We start from the raw sequence: 7,236 nt of genomic DNA on the forward strand, positions 1-7,236 counted from the left end.
ATAAAAATAAAAAAAACAAAAAAACCCCCACAACCTTTGTTTGCAATGCAGTTCCACCCTGCACCTTCCTACAACTTATCACTATCCCTATCAGAGCCTAGAAGAACTTTGCCTTCAGCTATTGTTTGTGCTTCAGGCTCATTCATCCTTCTTAAAAATCATTTACTCTTCCTCTATAATTGTCTACATCCTCCACTTTTCTCTCCCATATGAAGAGGGTATTTAAACTTCAATTATCTGACTTTTCTTTGAGTCTCATGCTTGTATGATTCCCATGTGCTTGCATGCTAATACACTTGATGTCTTTTCTCCTGTCTGTCTATCGTCAGTCTATTTCAGCAGATTCAATTATCAAAACTTCAGAGGGAAAGTTTAAACTTCCCTGAAGGTGTCAGGTAGCCTAAAATCTGGCTAAAGTCCACCACTCTGAGGAGGTTTCTGTGGGAAAAATATATTGATGTAATTTGCCATATTAACAGATCAAAGAGGAAAACCGTGAAATCCTTCCTGCTTGAAGCTGCCTTTGCAAAAATTATAACTGAGAGAATTCTGACAGTGAAAGAGATCTGACCTAACTAACTCCATCTTGCTTTGAACTTCCAAGCTGTTCTTGTTCATTCCTGGGCATAGGCTGAACTAACTTTGGGAGGAATTTAGTTTGTAGTCCAACTTTGAAACAAAGATGGTAATAGCCCTTTCACAAAACAAACCTCCTTCCTGCCTGGGAGCTAGACTGCCTTTGCAGGACTAACAAATTAGCCACAAGATTAGAAATTATGGTTTAGGAGTCATGCGGCTAGAGGCTACAAGATTATGAACCTCCCCAAATTGCGCCTGGGGATGACATCACTATTGTAAAACCTAAGATCAGTGCTTGAGATATTTTCAGACCCTGTACATGATGGATCAGCTGACACCACCCAAACTAGTAAACTGGTTCATTTAGTCCTGCGGCCTCCCCACCCAGGAACTGACTCAGCACAAGAGAACAGCTTTGACTCCCTATGATTTCATCTCCAACCTGACCAATCAGCACTCCCCACTTTCTGATCCCCTACCCGCCAAATTATGCTTAAAACCCTCTATCCCCAAGCTTTCAGGGAGACTGATTTAAGTAATAATAAAACTCAGGTCTCCCATACAGCCAGCTCTGTGTGAATTAAACTCTTTCTCCATTGCAATTCCCCTGTCTTGATATTAGCTCTGTCTAGACAGCAGGCAAAGAGAACCTACTGGGAGGTTACATGCTGTTATTAAAAAGAAAAGCATTTAATAAACATCTTGATTTAAAAAAACAGTTAGCATACAAGAATGGAAGGAAATGTACTTAATTTGCTAAGTCTAGATAAAATGAAACTCCTGCAAATATCCTCACTGGTGGGAAAGTATAAGAAATATCGCTATTAAAGTTAGAGGGAAACGTGGTGCCACTCCCCACAATGCTTTTCAACGCTGTTCTTGAGTCTGTGCAACAGTGGAAGAAGGAAGGAAGGAAGGAAGGAAGGAAGGAAGGAAGGAAGGAAGGAAGGAAGGAAGGAAGGAAGGAAGGAAGGAAGGAAAGAAAGAAAGAAAGAAAAGAAGGAGGTATCATGCTGGGGGAAAAAAACTACAAAGTTGTTAGTATTTATAACTGATATGGTCACCTACTTTAAAAACCCCAAAGAATCAACTAACAAATTATTAAAACTATGAAATGCAAGGAGAATGTGATTATTATTGTAAGAAATTTCAACATCAGTAGCCAAAAAGCAGGGACAGGGGAATTGAATAAACAGTAATCATCAAGCAGTCATCAGCTGATACATACAGAACTTTATATCTTTCAAACAGAGAATTATCATTTATTTTATATGTCCACAGAATATTAACAAAGAACTGCCATGTACTTGGCCACTGAAGGAAGCTTAAAAACAAACAAACAAAAAAAATAGAAATTGTATACATATTTTCAGTGATCATATCCAATAAAATCAGAAATAAATAATTTAAAAATTAATAAAAATCTTACCTCATTGGAAATCAAGAAAAATTCTTAATGGAAGGTGAAATCAAGATAAAATTGCAAACTACCCATAAAACAATGAAAAAATAGACCACTTCCTAATAAAGCCTGGGCTTAGAGGGAATTTCATAGCCTCAGATGTCTTATTATGGAGGATAGACCCCAATAGCCTCAAATGCCTTATTATGGAAGATAGATCCCCAAAATATACCCCAAAAATGTGGGAACTCATCCTAACAGTGAAAAAAGACAAAATAACATAAATGAAGACTAGGAAATAATAAAAGTTTGAATTAGTTAAATGGAAAACCAAGAAAAAAAGTTAAAGGAAAGATATCAAAAACTGTTTATTTGAAAAACAAACAGACAAACAGATAAACTCTCCAGTTCGCTTATAAACCAGATTAAAGAAAAAAAGAGGGTAAAAATATACAAGACAGAAAATGAGAACTGAGACTCAACTACAGATGTGGTAAAATTAAAATTATATTAAGGAGAGCACTCTATGCAAATTTATGGCCAACCAAATTTGAAAATATTGAGGGAATGGATGGTTTTCTAACAAAATCTAAATTACCAAAATCAATCCAAGAAAAAATAGAAAACTTGAATAGACCAATTACCAAGGAAGATTATATTTTTATATATTAAATATTGCCCTGGAAGAAATAGTTTCATAGCTGAGCTTTATCTAACCTTTAGAGAGAAGATCATTCCAAAGATATTGAAACTATTCCACATAATAGAAAAAAGAAAAGAAATTCTCCAATTCATTTTACGAAGCCAGATTACACTTCATACCAAATCTGATAAAGATAGCTCCTCCCCCAACAAAAAGATAGACCAGAGAGGTTGGCAAACATTTCTGTAAAGAGCCAAATAGTAAATATTTCAGGTTTGGGGGCCATACAGTCTCTTTTGCAAGTACTCAACTCTACCACTCACAAAAGCACTCCGAACAATATGTAAATGAATGAGTGCAGTAGTGTTCCAAATAAATCTTTATTTATGAACACTAAAATTTGTATTTGATATAATTTTCCATCGTCACAAAATACTACTCTTCTTTTAATTTTTTTCACAAACATTAAGAAATGCAGAAACCATTCTCAGGTCATGAGATGTACAAAAATGAGTTGTGGGCTGAATTTGGCCCAGGGGCAGTAATTGCTGACCTCTGCTATGACCCAATCTCAGTAATCAATACAGATGTCAAAGTGAAAAACTTGAACATTACCAAATAGAATCCAGCAATATGTCCAAAGAATAAGACAGTAAGAGTAAATAAGGGTTATTCCAGGAATATTCAATAGCAGGAAGAATTAATCATATGTCTTTACATCAACAATTTAAAGGGAAAACAAAAAGCCCCCTGATCAACTCAATATATGCTGAAAATGCTGCTTATAAATTTCAGCAGCCAATCTTAATAAAACTCTGAGAAAAACTAGAATAGAAAGAAACTGCTAAAAACTGAAGACTAGTTTGTTAATTTTTTGTTTTTTTAAGGCAAGGAGCATTCTGAATGGTTTAAAAAAAAGGTGCAGTGGTGGGGTGGAGGAGCAGTGGTGGGGGCGGGGTGGTGGTGGCCGTCACAGTAGCTCTCGCCTGTAATCCCAGAGCTATGGAAGGCCTAGGAGGAAAGAGTGCTTGAGGCCAGGAGCTCAAGGATCTCACCACTGCACTCCAGCCTGGATGACAGAGCACCATTTCCATTAAAAATCCATTTCCATTAAAATTAGGAACCTGACAACAATGCCTTTTACTATCACTATACATATTGTCGTGGTTCCACCAAATGCAACAGGATGGCAAAATGGAAACATTAGAATACATTTTGAAAAGAAGATAAAAATTACTTCTTTCTGATGCTGATATAATAATATACCCAGGATATACACCTACTATGTACCCATAAAAATAAAAAATAACAATAAGGTACCTAGAAATTCCAAGAGAATCTAATGAGGATAAAATAGAGAAATTAATAGAGAATTTGGCATGTGGCCTAATAAAAAATAAATACACAAAAATCTATAGTATTTCTCTGTATTAACAATAGCCAAATGAAAAATGAATTGGATAAAATATCCATCCATAATAGCCAAAAAATCCCCACAACTGTTAAATACTTGGGAATCAATTAAATATGGAATCTGTATGAAGTAACCTGTAGGTCAAATTAAAAGACACAAAACAGGATCTGAAAAACGTCCTTGGATGGTAAGATTATTAACGTATTTTCTAAGAGAGAGAATAGATTATGATAGCAAATATATAATGAATACAATCCCAAATAAAATACCAATGGATTTTTAATTATACAAAATGATACAAAGGCATATCTCTTAAAATAAATATCCAGTTACCAAGAAATCATTAATAAAGAACAGCCAGGGATTCAGTGCCGTAGCTCATGCCTGTGATCCCAGCACTTTGGGAGGCCGAGGTGGGCAGATCATCTGAGGTCAGTAGTTTGAGACCAGCCTGGCCAACATGGTGAAACCCCGTCTCTACAAAACATACAAAAATTAGCAGGGCATGGTGGCACACACCTGTAATCCCAGCTACTCAGGAGGCTGAGGCAGGAGAATCGCTTGAACCAAGGAGACAGGTCGCAGTGAGCTGTTGTGCCACTGCACCCCAGCCTGGGTGACAGAGCGAGACTCCATCTCAAAAAAAAAAGAAGAGAGAGAGAATAGACAGGGAGTCCAGACTTAGCACTCTAAAGTAACTGTACTCCAAACAACAGGAATAGACATACAGATGATCAGAACAGAGTGGATAAACAAAAAGAAATAGATCCCAACTAATATGAAAATGTAATAAATGATAAAGATGGTATTTCAATTTTATGGGAAAATCACAGCTTCTTTAATAAATAGTGCGTCCATCTAGAAGAATAAAGTTGGACCCCTCGTCTCTCAACACATGTCCACATTAATTTCTGGTAGACTAAAATCTAACTGGAAAATCAACCCCTGAGGTGGCTGACTCCCAATTCCCAGTCAACCGATTCCAGCACACTCTGGATGGCCCACCCTTGACAGGATGATCAGGCAATGAGATCTGGGCCAGGATAGCTCAGACCCTTCCAAGGGCCCTAAGGAGAGGGCACCCACTTTTTAAAGCCCTTGTTTCCAGTTCCTGGGATGTCCAACTTGGATGTGTAGCAGCAGCAGGAGATCTCCGGCCAGCAACAGCCAGGAGTTACCGGCCAGCTAGTGGACTGGAGCGAGTCCTTCCACACCCGAGGTATAGTCTACAGCAGGGGTCCCCGAACCCCAGGCCAGGGACAGTAGCAGTCCATGGCCTGCAAGGAATGGGGTCACACAGCAGAGGGTGAGCAGCAGGTGAGCATTACAGCCTGAGCTCTGCCTGTTGTCAGATCAGCTGCATTCGATTCTCATAGGAGCACGAGCCCTATTGTGAACTGCGCATAGGGATCTAGGTTGCACGCCCTTATGAGAATCTTATGCCTGATGCTCTGAGGTGGAATAGTTTCAGTTTCATCCCCTCTAACCCCGTCCATGGAAAAATTGTCTTCTATGAAACCAATCTCTAGTGTCAAAAAGGTTAGAGACCACTAGTCTGCACGTTCCTGACACCAGCACACATCACCTGGCAGGCCTCCCATGGTGCAGAGCTCAGCAGACACAGGAGCCCTCCTCTTGTGACATTACCTCATTTCCACATAGTGTCTCTCACTACAATTCTATGACCACGGAGGTTGGGATACTAGTGCCAGAGTAACCGGGAGAGGAATTTGCGAGAGAGGGCAGCTCCAGGTGCAACCTTCATCTGGGCCTTGGCTCCCTCGCTCTTGAGGTTAACAGAAGACAAACCTTTCTACCTGCTGCCTGCCCCCTGCCTGTTTTCTCTCTTTCACCTCAAGGCTCTAGCTGATGGGCATAGTTTCTCCTGGATGTCCTAATTAACTTTCTTGATGTTTTCCTTTCCTCCCTTTTACTAGATTTTATCTGTAATCAATATTTCCCTCTCCACAAAGTTTGAGACAATACTGTATGACCTGTAGGTTTGGGAGAACTTTCTAGACCAGAGAGGAAACACAAAAGCTAGGAAAGAAAAAAGATATGTTTGGCCGGGTGCGGTGGCTCATACCTGTAATCCCAACACTTTGGGAGGCCGAGATGGGCGGATCATGAGGTCACGAGATCAAGACTGTCCTGGCTAACATGGTGAAACCTCTTCTCTACTAACAATACAAAAAATTAGCCAGGCGTGGTGGCATGCACCTGTAGTCCCAGCTATTAAGGAGGCTGAGGTAGGAGAATTGCTTGAACCCAGGAGGTGGAGGTTGCAGTGAACTGAGATTGTGCCACTGCACTCCAGCCTGGGCCACAGAGCAAGACTCCATCTCAAAAGAAAAAAAAAAAAAAAAAAAAGGAAAAAAGAGATATGTTTGACTGAAATGCTTCATTGGCAAAAGATACTTTCATAAGCAAAAGTTAAAAAAAAGCAGAAAGGAGAATTGCAAAACAAATGACAGATAAACAGTTTGAATGCCTGTAGAGTTGTCCCGGATGACAAAACTACAACCCAATAGAAGAATGGTCAAAAGAATCTAAATAGAAGGGCAAATATATATTAGATTGGTGAACAAGTAATTGCGGTTTGCCATTGAAAGTAATGGCAAAAATAGGCCAGGCGCAGTGGCTTATGCCTGTAATCCTAGCACTTTGGGAGGCCAAGGTGGGTGGATCACCTGAGGTCAGGAGTTCGAGACCAGCCTGGCTAACATCATGAAACCCCGTCTCTACTAAAAATACAAAAATTAGCCAGGCATGGTGGCGGATGCCTGTAATGCCAGCTACTCAGGAGGCTGGGACATGAGAATTGCTTGAACCTGGGAGGCGGAGGTTGCAGTGAGACGAGATCGTACCACTACCCTCTAGCCTGGGCAATGGAGTGAGCCTCTGTCTCAACATAAAAAAGTAATGACAAAAACCGCAATTACTTTTGCACCAACCTAATATTATCAATGAACAGATGAAAGCATCCCCAATCCTCCCAGTAGCAACAGAAATGTAAAATAAAGTTACTATGAGATATTACTTTATACCCTTTAGACTAAAAAGAATCTGTAAGTGTGATAATGCCTACTGTTGTCAGAGATGCATGGTGTTCTCATACACTATGGTTGGTGGAATTATAACTTTATAAAGGGGCAGTTTGGCATCACCTGTTAAAATTTAATAGACCCACACCCTTCA

The sequence above is a fragment of the Chlorocebus sabaeus genome, chromosome 22 (assembly GCF_047675955.1).
Source record: "Chlorocebus sabaeus isolate Y175 chromosome 22, mChlSab1.0.hap1, whole genome shotgun sequence".
In the NCBI taxonomy this organism is placed as follows: Eukaryota; Metazoa; Chordata; class Mammalia; order Primates; family Cercopithecidae; genus Chlorocebus; species Chlorocebus sabaeus.